The 12,983-nt window shown below is 37.6% G+C and overlaps 1 protein-coding gene across 1 annotated transcript in view; it reads right to left on the bottom strand.

Annotated features, from left to right (window-relative positions):
- Positions 1–12,983, bottom strand: part of RNF144B (ring finger protein 144B) — a 179,023-nt gene that overhangs the window by 96,465 nt on the left and 69,575 nt on the right. The window lies entirely within an intron of this gene.

Raw genomic sequence — 12,983 nt, 5'->3', positions numbered from 1 at the left:
GCCTCCCAAGTAGCTGGGACCACAGGTGCCTGCCACAACGCCCAGCTATTTTTTGGTTGCAGCCATTGTTGTTTGGCAGGTCCAGGCTGGATTCGAACCCGCCACCTTAGGTCTATGTGGCTGGCACCTTAGCCACTTGAGCCACAGGCGCCGAGCCCTAAGCTTATGTCTCTTACCAGAAAGCATGAGGCAATAAATACCCCCAACTGAGCAAGGGAGGTACTGTGATTCACACTATGCCATGAATTAGACTACAGTATATTTTTAAAAAGCCAAATGGAGAATGAAACCACAAAGGAGTAGACATTGCTACTCCTTTATAGCAAGGATTGGATGGAAGGCATCTGTTAAACAATGTACTTGGTTTAGCAGATTTTTATGTGAATTAATTACATCTTTCTTATTATGAACTATTTTGTTATAGAGGAAGGACAGTTTGAATCTCTAGAAACTGATCAAAATCTGTTATTACAACAATGTCGTCTCAGCTAAGTACTTTGACGGACATAATTTCATTTAATACTCAGTTGATGTTTTGTCTTTCCCATTGTGCACTTGAGGAAACTGAGCCCTGAAACATGAAATGACTTCCTTTAGCTCACACAGTGACTGGATAACCTGCACTAGAACTCAATGACCAAATCAAGTGAGTTTCAATTCAAGCACCCTCACTTCCCAAAATAAAGTTATAGATGAAATCAAAGCTCCCCTTTTTTCCTGGGTCAGTATCTTTTTTGGAAGGAGGATAAAAATAGAAGGTTAATGGCAAAACTTTTAGTTCTATTTTAAACATCTACTTAGGGCAAAAGGCCAGATGTTTTGCCAAAACAAATTAGACAATATTCTTATATCAGTAGAATTCCAGTCTTCACCAAGAAGAAAAATATGAAACATACATTGAGAAGAGAGGCCAACAGCCGAGTACACTGAATTCTCAGCATTGCCTTCTGCAAGGAGAAAGGCACAAATTTCCTGTAGGAACGAGCAGTTAAAGAGTATGACTCAAAGCCTATTTCAGTATAAGATCTTATTTCAACTTTGTTGTCCATCTGTTTGCTGCGAATGTAAACTTGTCTGGTTCCAAGTCAGAAAGGGGGATGAACTCATCTGCTAAATCCACATAAGCTGGAGCCCTACAAAGGCATACTGTGATTATATCACATAGCCTTGCCACAAGAGGCGGTTCACATCTTCTTGTTACCTGGCTGAACTTCAGGACAGTCATGATGCCTCATCCCAGGGAGGTGAGCAGGGAGATCCAGCTAAGCAAATGAGGAATGCTGTAAAATTCATTCGTCATTTACTGCAAGTTAATGGAAGGAAAGAACAACTCAAAGAATTATATACCACAAAAAAGTAATAAATATTTTAAATGCAGACATTGATTAACTAATGGCAATACCCATTTAGCAAAACTTGCAGCCAGCCATTCTTATCTCCCTACTCCTCCTCCCAGCCTTCACTTTCCTTTTTATGAGAGTCACAAGGACATAAAACTCACTACCCTTTACTTGGCTCCCTATCCTTTCTTTTGTATCTTCTACCACCCCTGCATCTTTCAAAATCTGGTACCCACACCCACAGTCTACTTGTATTCCTCCATGACCTCTCCCTACCTCCTTTAAAATAAGAAAAAACAGAAGTTTCAGGGAGCTCTAAATTTTATAGATGCTAAGGGAAATTCAGGAAACTCATGAATTCAGGGCTCTTGACAAGTGTTTGGACTTTAAGGGCAAGGAAAATTTCAAGGTCACAGTTACCATATCTGCTACGTTGTAGGCCAAATGATCATTTATAGTTTGGCTGGAAACCTCAACTAGCAAGTGTAGTATTGTTTCCAGAGTCAAATAAGTTCCAGGTTCTAAACAACTGACCTACAAACAAATATTTGATGAAACACTAACTAGTCATAAGTTTGGGCTACTTACAAAAAAAGGTAACATAAATATTTCCCTTGCATTTTTTTTGTTTGTTTAGATGCAGAAAAAAATAGAAAGTATGCATGTATACAACTGGGTGTGGAGATCTGACCTCCTTCCTTGGGAGCTACTTCAGCTGAGAAACTAGTGACCACCATTTGTTCCTAAGAGCCCTCAGTAAATTCACTGTTACCAGTATGCCCAATGAGAGTAACTGGACCCGCCATGGGATAAGAAGTAACAATTGGGAAAAGGAGTCTCAATATCATAAAGAGAATAGGCACAACAGCTTTGGGGAGGGTTTTATTCACTTTACATTGGCAAATGGAGTCACTACTGCTAGTATAGCAATAGTAAAAAATTGAGCTCCAATGGAGGTAGGTGATTCCTTCTGAACAGATATTCTAAATGTACCCCTGAGTAAGAGAGAGAGAATTAATTGGCTATAAGGAACAAGATAGGGGTACAATGAAGATGTACTTCAAAAGAGGAAAATCACTGACATGACAACATATCAGTCAAGCCCATCCTAGTCTTATTTGCTCTTCAAAGAACTACAAATCACAGGTCAAACCTGGAGGAAAACTCCTAGACTTCTCCACAAAACAATTAGAACATACACAGTGGGCCACAGCCGAAACAGATGAGTAAGAAAAAGCAAGAGTCAGACACTCCTACCAGTAAAGGATGGTGCCTTCAAATCCCATGGCAGCCATGTTTGGATGATGTAATTCTGCCTTCTTGGCTAAAGCTGATTGGACCCAGGAAGGATGTCTGTTTGAAGCAGAGCGAATCAGATTTTCTCTACTAGGAATTTGGAATTTGGATCTAGGGACAGCTAATCTCTGTACTTGGTTAAAGCTATGCAGCAACCATATTCCATCATCTGTATAAGCAGTGGAAAAAAGCCAGAGAACAATAAGGCAGATGTTCAAGAAGGAAAGTAAGATAAGACTCAGAGAAAGAGAATTATGGCTTTCCAGCTAGTTCTCAGTTCCAGTTCCTCATAGAAGCCAGCTGGATTTCTATCTTTAGGTTCCTCAAAACACTCCCTGTCTTTATAATAAATTTTCCTTTTTTGTTAAAGCTAGTTCAAATTTATTTCAGTTATTTGAAACTAGGAACACCTTGACTAACCAGCATTACCAAAAAGTAAGTCAGGATTGTGCAATAAAGACAGCATAGACTTTTGAATCTGCCCATTCAAATCAGCGCACACCCCTCACCCCCAAATATAAGCTATCTAGTCTAGAGTCACATTTCCTAGCCTGTTTGAGCCTTGGTATCCTCACTTATAAAATGCAGATACTGACTACCATGCATAATTGCTGAGAAAATCATAAAAATATACACACAGACTCTGGCACATGATAAGCATGAATTCTAACTTTTAGTAGAATTCATTGGAGTAGCAGTCATGGTAGCAGTAACAGTATTGCTATAAACAACTTACTAGGAGGATTACATACAAAAGCCAGAACTGATGAATACACAAAGATGTCTTCCTTAAATTCCTTACTTCACAAAATAACTCAACCTAAGTTACTTTAGTACACGCAAAATACGAATTGACTTAAAAATATTTCTGAATATATCATCTACCACAGATTACTTCTGTATTTGTGGGGAAAATCCTAGGGAAATCCCTGGATAATCATTTCTTTATCAATTCATCTCCCTCCTCCATCAATTTATTCATTAGAGCAAAAGTTCTAATCCTTATGGAAATCACAGGCCCCTTTGAGAACATGAAAAAACTATGAGATTTTGCTTCAAAAGATTCATGCGTATATTGTTACATAAACTATGTGTACATGAGGTTTTGTGCATTTTCTGGAGTGCCCAGGCCTGCTGTCCTTCATCTATGAATCCCCAAGGATTAAACAGTTTGATACACTTCTATACCAGGCATTTTTTTTTCTTTTTTTTAATTAAATCATAGCTGTGTACATTAATGTAATCATGGGGTACAATGTGCTGGTTTTATATACCATTTGAAATATTTTCATCAAACTGGTTAACATAGCCTTTACCTCATTTTCTTAGTTATTGTGTTCAGACATGTATACTCTACACTTAGTAAATTTAACATGTACCCTTGTAAAATGTACCATAGGTGTGTTCTCACCAATTACCCTCCCCTCACCCATCCTTCCCTCTCCTCTTCCCTCCCTCTCCTCTTTCCCATTCTTCTTGGGCTATAGTTGGGTTATAGCTATCATATAAAAGCTATAAATTGGTTTCATAGTAGGGCTGAGTACATTGGATACTTTTTCTTCCATTCTCGAGATACTTTGCTAAGAAGAATATGTTCCAGCTCCATCCATGTAAACATGAAAGAGGCAAAGTCTCCATCTCTTTTTAAGGCTGCATAATATTCCATGGTGTACATATACTACAATTTATTGATCCATTTGTGAGTCAATGGGCACTTGGGCTTCTTCCATGACTCAACAATTATGAATTGGGCTGCATAAACATTCTGGTGCAAATATCTTTGTTATAATGTGATTTTTGGCCTTTTGGATATATACCTAGTAGAGGAATTGTAGGATCGAATGGTAGGTCTATTTTTAGATCTCTAAGTATTCTCCAAACATCTTTCCAAAAGGAACGTATTAGTTTGCATTTCCACCAGTAGTGTAGAAGTGTTCCCTTTTCTTCACATCTATGCCAACATCTCTGGTTTGGGGATTTTGTGACATGGGCTAATCTTGCTAGAGTTAGATGATATCTCAAAGTAGTTTTGATTTGCATTTCCTTGATGATTAATGATGATGAGCATTTTTTCATATATCTGTAGGCCATGCGCCTGTCTTCTTCAGAGAAGTTTCTCTTCAAGTCCCTTGCCCACCCTGAGATGGGATCACTTGTTCTTTTCTTGCTAATACGTTTGAGTTCTCTGTGGATTCTGGTTATTAAACCTTTGTCAGAGACATACCTGCAAATATCTTCTCCCATTCTGAGGGCTGTCTGCTTGCTTTACTTACTGTGTTTTTGGCTGTGCAGAAACTTTTTAGTTTGATCAGATCCCACTAATGTATTTTTGGTGTTGCTTCAATTGCCCAGGAGGGTCGACCTTATAAAATATTCTCCCAGGCTGATTTTTCTTCAAGTTTTTTCCCTGCACTTTCTTCTAGTATTTTTATAGTTTCATGTCTTAAGTTTAAATCTTTAATCCAGTGAGAGTCTATCTTAGTTAATGGTAAAAAGTGTGGGTCCAGTTTCAGTCTTCTACAGGTCGCCAGCCAGTTCACCCAGCACCATTTATTAAATAGGGAATCTTTTCCCATTGAATGTTTTTAATTGGCTTGTCAAAGATCAAATAATGGTAAGTAGCTGGATTCATCTCTTGGTTCTTTATTCTGTTCCATACATCTACCTCTCTGTTTTTGTGCCAGTACCATGCTATTTTGATCAGTATCAATTTATAGTATAATCTGAGGTCTAGTAGTATGATTCTTCCTGCTTTATTTTTATTTCTGAGTAATGTCTTGGCTATTTGAGGTTTTTTCTGATTCCATATAAAACAAAGTATTATTTTTTTGAGATCTTTAAAGTATGACAGTGGAGCTTTAATAGGGATTGTATTAAAATTGTATATTGCTTTGGGTAGTATGGACATTTTAATAATGTTGATTCTTCCCAGCCATGAGCATGGTATGTTTTTCCATTTGTTAACATCTTCAGCTATTTCTTTTGTTAGAGTTTCATAGTTCTCTTTATAGATCTTTCACGTCCTTTGTTAGGTAAACTCCCAAATATTTCATCTTCTTTGGCACTACTGTGAAAGGAATAGAGTCCTTGACTGTTTTTTCAGCTTGACTATTGTTGGTACATATAAAGGCTACAGATTTATGAGTGTTGATTTTGTAACCTGAGATGCTGATATATTCCTTGATCACTTCTAAGAGTTTTGTAGTAGAATCCTGGCATTTTCCAGATATACAATCATATCATCTGTAAAGAGTGAAAGTTTGATCTCCTCTGACCCTATATGAATACCCCTGATCTCCTTCTCTTGTTTACCAGGCATTTCTTACAATTCTCTACATCTCACAATGAACTTCTAGGCACAATCCACAGAAAAGCAATAACCTGCATTAACATCCCACCACTACTCAAGCTAAGGGGTGTTGCCAAAACACAACATAGCAGGCCCCTGCTTGTCCAGGAAAGGGACGTGGGTAGTCCCAAGGCAGCCTTCCTTCCATACTCTACTATAGCACTTACTCTACTATATTTTAATCACTAACTTATTTGCCTGTCTCCCATATTAAACTGTAAATGAGGATAGAAAATGTGTCTGTCATTTCTAGTATTATGCTTCTTAAAGTATTCATTAAGTCCAGGAACAGATTAACAAGCATTGGTATATGTATAACATGGAATACTATTCAGCCATTAAAAAAAATGGATACCTTACATCTTTTGTATTAATCTGGATAGAGTTGGAATAGTTGGATAACTTACATCTTTTGTATAAACCTGGATAGAATGTACTCAATTCTAATATGAAGCCAGTAGATGATCTAACACATACCCTCATAAGAGAAACACTCAAAATCAATGGAAGGTGAGGGAAAAGGGAATGAGGGAGTGGAGAGACGGGAGGAGGAAAGAGGATGCAGGTTCACAGTGTATGGCATACCTCTTAGGGGTGGGACACAATTATAAGAGGGACTTTACCTAACAAATGCAATCAGTGTAATCTAATTCTTTGTACCCTCAATGAACCCCAAACAATTAAAAAAAGAAAAAGAAAAAGTAACCAAACAAGTATAATGAGAAAAAAATAGATTGAAGGTACAAAAAATTCAATAAATGATAAATAAATAAGCGTATTTTGTGGATCCAAACTATGATTTATATTAGTCTTTCACTCAAGAAATAAATTCCAGAAAATGTGCAGGGAATAAAAGGATTTTCATCTACTTCAGAATATCCCTCAAAAATGTAATTCATGGCTTGATGCCTGTGGCTCAAGTGGCTAAGGCGCCAACCACATACACCTAGGCCACATACACCTAGGGTTCGAATCCAGCCTGGGCCCACCAAACAACATGATAGTTGCAACCAAAAAAATAGCCAGGCGTTGTAGCAGGCGCCTGTGGTCTCAGCTACTTGGGAGGCTGAGGCAGGAGACTCGCTTGATACCAGGAGTTGGAGGTTGCTGTGAGCTGTGATGCCAGGGCACTCTACCCAGGGGGATAGCTTAAGGCTCTGTCTCAAAAGAAAAAAAAAAGTAATTCATTCCACAACAGCCCTATCGTGGCTGAAGGAAGTTTCTGTTTAGTCAATTATGAAGAATTTAATTTTTGTGCCAGTGGACTTTTTCTTTGACTCTCTTCTACTTAGGACATTTCTAAAATATACACCACCATACACACAAACATGCACATATACATATACAAATAAGTACCACATTTTTGTGGGCTTGTCTTGCACCACAACCAGCCAAATATATTATTCATTTTTCTTTAGGAATGTTGAAGGAAATGGGAATGACAAGGAGAATTAGAGTATAGAGTCCCCTCAAGGCACATACACTGTGCCTTCAACATCAGTAAGATATTGAATGAATAATAAACCAAAATCAATCAACTTGAAGCAAGTTAAAGATAGAGACTCTTACCTTTATATTATTACTGCCTTAACTAATCCATGGAAGATGCCACCTTCTTACCCAAACTCAGCCTTTTATTCATTCATTCAACAAATAATAAGTAAATCCTTATTATATGCCAGGCACAGAGTTAGACCCTAGGAATACAAAGGTAAATGAGAAAGCCAGGGCACCTGACTTCACAAGAAAGAATTTCTAGCAGGAAAGATAATTTTTAAAAATCAGTAATAATAAAATGTGATGAGTGCTGTGGTAGGGCACACACACATGCTATGGACACACTTCACTAGAGTCCAAACTTGATCTAACCTACAGCAATGTTTTCAAAGTGTGGTCCCCAGACCAGCAGCATGGCATCACCTGGGGATGGGCTTTAACAAGCTCTTCAGGTGATTCTGATTCACAACCCATCCCAGCGCAAGCAAATCAGATCCTTGATTTAAAAAACAAAACAAAACAAAACAAAACAAAACAAAACTCCCAGCTGACCATGAAATGTGGAGCCAAGAGTTAACAACTACTGGCCCACAGGGTGAGGGAATTGACATATAAGCTAAGATGTGGATGAGTAGGAATCGGAAAACAGGAAAAAAGAGTTTCAAGGCAGAAAAAACCTCATGTTTAAAAGGCATAAGGCATAAAACCATGGTGTGTTTGAGGAATTTAAAGAATTCCACAGGGCAAGACTGTGGAAAGGTTGAGGAAGAGTGTTTTGAAATTAAAGTGTGGGTCCAATGATAGAGAAGGAATTTATAAATTTATGTGTTCTACTAAGGCCACACCCATTGGCTCACACCTATAATCCCAGCCCTTTGGGAGGCCAAGGGGGGAGAATGGCTTGAGCCCAAGAGTTTATACTATGTCAACCTGGGCAACATAGCAAGACCTCCTCTCTACAAAAAAAAAAAAAAAAAAAAAAAAATTAACCAGACACAGTGGCACTCACCTACAATTATAGTGATTTGGGAGGCTGAAGCAGGAGGACAGCTTGAGTTGGAGTTAAAGGTGAGCTATGGTTACACCACTGCACCCCAACCTGGGTAAGCAAGATTCTGTCTTGATTTAAAAAAAAAAAAAAAAAAAAGGGTTGAACTCAAAGACCATGATAAGCCTATTTTGGCAACTTGACATTACCATATCTGTAAGTTTTAAATAATCACCCTGGGTTGTGGTGGAGAAATAAGTTGAAAGGTAGCAAAACTGAATGCAGTTGCTTCTGTTAATGAGTAAGACTGTTGCAGTACATGTGAGAGATGCTGCTGGTGGTAAGAACAGGGCTGGAAAGAAGTGAATAGTTTCACACATTACTAACAAGATACTCACTAGGAATGGGGGATTCAAAGGATGTTGGAGGTGTGGGAATTCAATAATTCAGTGTTTATTTCCCAAAGCAATTGGTGGATGATTTTGGAGGAATAACACAAATCTAGACTTAATCTACCATTAACTAAATAATAATGGTTATAATAATAATAATGGATGTGAATAATTTAACCTACAGAGTAATGCAAATTTGAGATGAAGAAAACTTAAAACCTAACCTGTTAGAAACAAAAATGAATAGAAGAGAAAAAGACAAAAAAGGAATTTTTAAACAACAGAGTTGAACAGTGGCAAAAGTTCAAGCAAGGTATAGATGAAAGGGTCCATTGAACTGGGGACAATAGGAGTCAATGCTGATATCAACAAGAGAAATTTCAGAAAGTGGAAGAGAGGAATGCCAGATGGAAATAGGCTGAAAAGTGAGCTAAGGTAGGAAAATGGAGATGGCAAGTAGGCAGCATGGTCAAGAGATTTAATTTTAAAGATGATTAAATAGACAGGTACCTAGAGCAGAGGGATGTAGAAATAATCAAACATGTCTTTTAATGTGCATTTAAGAGGAAATGCAAAAAACAGAGATAGAAGATACATGAGAGAGATGGGACAAATTGTAGTACAAGACCATTGGAAAGTAGGGAAGGGATGGAACCAGGAGTTCAAAAGTACAATTTGCCTTAGATAAGGAAGGGACATCTCTTCTTCACATAAAAGGCTCACCACTAGCCACACACTTCTGTATTCATTTTCTTGAAGTATTTTCATTAGGAGAGTGATCACAATCTCCAGAGCATTTGTAAATACCACTGTCTTACTTATTATGGGAGCTGCTGAGTCTTACTTGGAGCTGTGGTATAATCAGGTATATATATATTTGGGCATTGTCCCCGGGTCCTGGCACAGAACTCCAAAAACCTTTGGAATTTCTTGATAAGGATGATAGGAGTCTTTTGTTCCAATGAAGCAACTCTTGGTGAGAGCTTAGACAGCTTCAGGCTGGGTACTGGCTACCAGAAAGGCTAAGCCTTATATTTCAGGAAATCTCCTCAGTCTTAGACAAACTGGAACAATTGGTCATGCTAGGTCTGACTCAAAATGCAACCTCTTTGAAATTAAGAAAGGTTGTATCCACCTTAACGTTAATTCTGAATATTAGAAATGTTACTTTTCCGTAATAAGTCATCATAAATCTCTCACATAATAATTATCAAAATTAGCTTACCTATATTGTAACCCACACTGAGTTTTGGAGTTTGCCACTAACTGGATAAAATAATTCTTTTTATCCCTTTCATGGATCTGGTAAGAGGCAGGACTAGTGACAAAATTCCTTTGTTCCACTTCCAATCTAATTTTCTAACAACCGAGAATGTCCTGGGGCCACAAGTGCAGCTTATGAATGTGCTGAGATGTTTTACCCTTTTTTAGGAAACATAAATAGTTATTCAATACAAAGTATAAAAATATTAGTGAATTTAAAAGAGAAAGAAAATTTTTATTCGGCCTTTAATACTATAATTCAAAATTGTGCTTGTTTTGCTAACTGAATAGACCATGGAGGAATAAATTATATCAGGAACTCAAATATTCAAATATGAGAATGATTCTCTATTTTCATTAGCATATACAATATAATCCAGATATACCTACAGCTAGGCTACTACTCATAAACTTAATAACTGTTGAAAGACAGGGAGGAACCAGAGCATTTTAAATAAAAGAGCAAAATTAAATGCATATACTTTAATTAAAAGATAAGCCAGAACAAGATGCTTTTACAAATCTAAAGTACTAAATGGTAAACAAAGCAAATTTTCCCACGAACTATCAATCTCAGTAGGAGAAAATATTACATTCAAAAGTTGATGCTTTTCAGAAGTTACATATAAAACTTTTCAGAAATAGTTGTTAATGCAAAATATTAATGAAATGTATTCCCTCCATTCTCTGTCTGTGCCTACAGACACCCGCCTTTCTACAGACTCCTGTATGCATCAATAGTCATTTGAAATGATGTGGGTCTTAATAGGAAACCATGCCAGCACATCAGTGACACTGAAGCAGACTGAATGTGCACACTGCTGAAACACAGGGTGAAGCCTCAGAGCCTGGCCACTTCTCCAGTTCTGCCCCTACCACACTCTATCTAATTTCATCTGCTTTTACCCATATGCTGGTACCATACATAGTAGACATTATGTATTATAAATTATAGACTATAATAATATAAGCACATATGTCATATTCTTAATGTTACATAACATACGTCATGCTTAATCTTCAATATTCTTCACCAGTGGTAATGACCACTGGTCAATAGAATCATAGTTGTTATAGGCATCCATACTCATGGGTTCCAGTAAGTTTAGCCCCCGTCTAGCATGAGACAGAAGAAAGGGGAAACCTGAGTTGTATAAGTCTATCAGTGTTTCAATCACCCCTGCCACTACATGGTTTAGGAATAAGACAATGACTCAATGATGGCCCAAGAACTAGAAGAGGAAACCAGCAGAAGGCCTCATTGGGAAGTCTTGTTCTTAACAAGAGACATAATGAAAAAGGATAGGACCACTTTCATATTTCATCTGGTCTTTGCTGACTCAGAAAAAATAATTCTTCATTTTGTATGGAACCAGAAAAAAATCCATATAGCTAAAGCAGTTCTTAGTAATAAAAACAAAGTCAGGGGCATTAGCATACCAGATTTTAGGCTGTACTACAAGGCCATAGTGGTCAAGACAACATGGTACTGTCAACAAAAACAGAGACATAGACATTTGAAATCAAACAGAAAACCAGGAAATGAAACTAACATCTTACAACCACCTAATCCTCAATAAACCAAACAAGAACATACACTGGGGGAAAGACACCCTATTCAAGAAATGGTGCTAGGAGAACTGAATATCCACATGTAAAATACTGAAACTAGACCTGCACCTTTCTCCACTCACAAAAATTGATTCAAGATAGATAAAGGACTTAAATTTAAGGCATGGAACAATAAAAATCCTCAAAGAAAGTATAGGAAAAACACTGGAAGATATCAGCCTGGGGAAAGACTTTATGAAGAAGACTGCCCTGGCAATTGCAACAACAACAAAAATAAATAAATGGGACTTAATTAAAATGAAGCCTTCTGTACAGCTACAGAGACAGCAACCAAAGCAAATAGACAACCTACACAATGGGAAAGGATATTTGGCATATTTTGAACAAACCAAAGCTTGATAACTAGGATCTATAGAAAAAAGCCAACAATCCCATATATCAATGGGGAAGAGAGATAAATAGAACCTTCTCTAAAGAAGATAGACGAATGCCTAGCAAACATGAAAAAATGCTCATCGTCCCTAATTATTAGGGAAATGCAAATCAAAACCACCCTGAGAATCATCTAACCTCAATGAGAATGGCCCACATCACAAAATCTTAAAACTGCAGATTCTGGCATGGATGTGGAGAGAAAGGAACACTTTTACACTGTTGGTGGGACTGAAAACTAATACAACCTTTTTGGAAGGAAGTATGAAGAACCCTCAAAGAACTCAAGCTACATCTCCCATTTGATCCTGCAATCCCTACTTTACTGGGCATCTACCCAGAAAAAAATCCTTTGATCATAAAGATACTTGCACTAGACTGTTTATCACAGCACAATTTACAATCACCAAAATGTGGAAACAGCCTAAATGCCCATCAAACCAGGTATGGATTAATAAGCTATGGTATATGTATACCATGGAATATTACTTAGTCATTAAAAAAGATGGAGACTTTATGTTCCTTTGTATTAACCTGGATGGAAGTGGAACACATTCTTAGTAAAGCATCACAAGAATGGAGGAGCATAAATCCTATGTACTCAATTCTCATATGAGGACAATTAATGACCTAGTACAGAGTGGGGGGTAGGAAGGGGAGAGTAAAGAGTGAGAAGGAGGGAGGGCAGAAGGGAAAGCAGAGAAAGGGAAGGAAGGAGAGGGGTGGGAGAAGGGAACAGCAGAGAGAGGGAAAGAGGGTGGGGAGAAGGGAAGAGCATAGAGAGGGAAAGAGGGAGAGGGTGGAGGTCTCGGTGTATGACACTCCTTTTGTTTTTTTTTTTTTTTTTTTTTTTT

Source organism: Otolemur garnettii, unplaced genomic scaffold, assembly GCF_000181295.1.
Source record: "Otolemur garnettii isolate 467f Iridium unplaced genomic scaffold, OtoGar3 scaffold00026, whole genome shotgun sequence".
NCBI lineage: Eukaryota > Metazoa > Chordata > Mammalia > Primates > Galagidae > Otolemur > Otolemur garnettii.
Note: the sequence above shows the minus strand (reverse complement) of the source record. Positions and strands in the feature narration are given on the sequence as shown.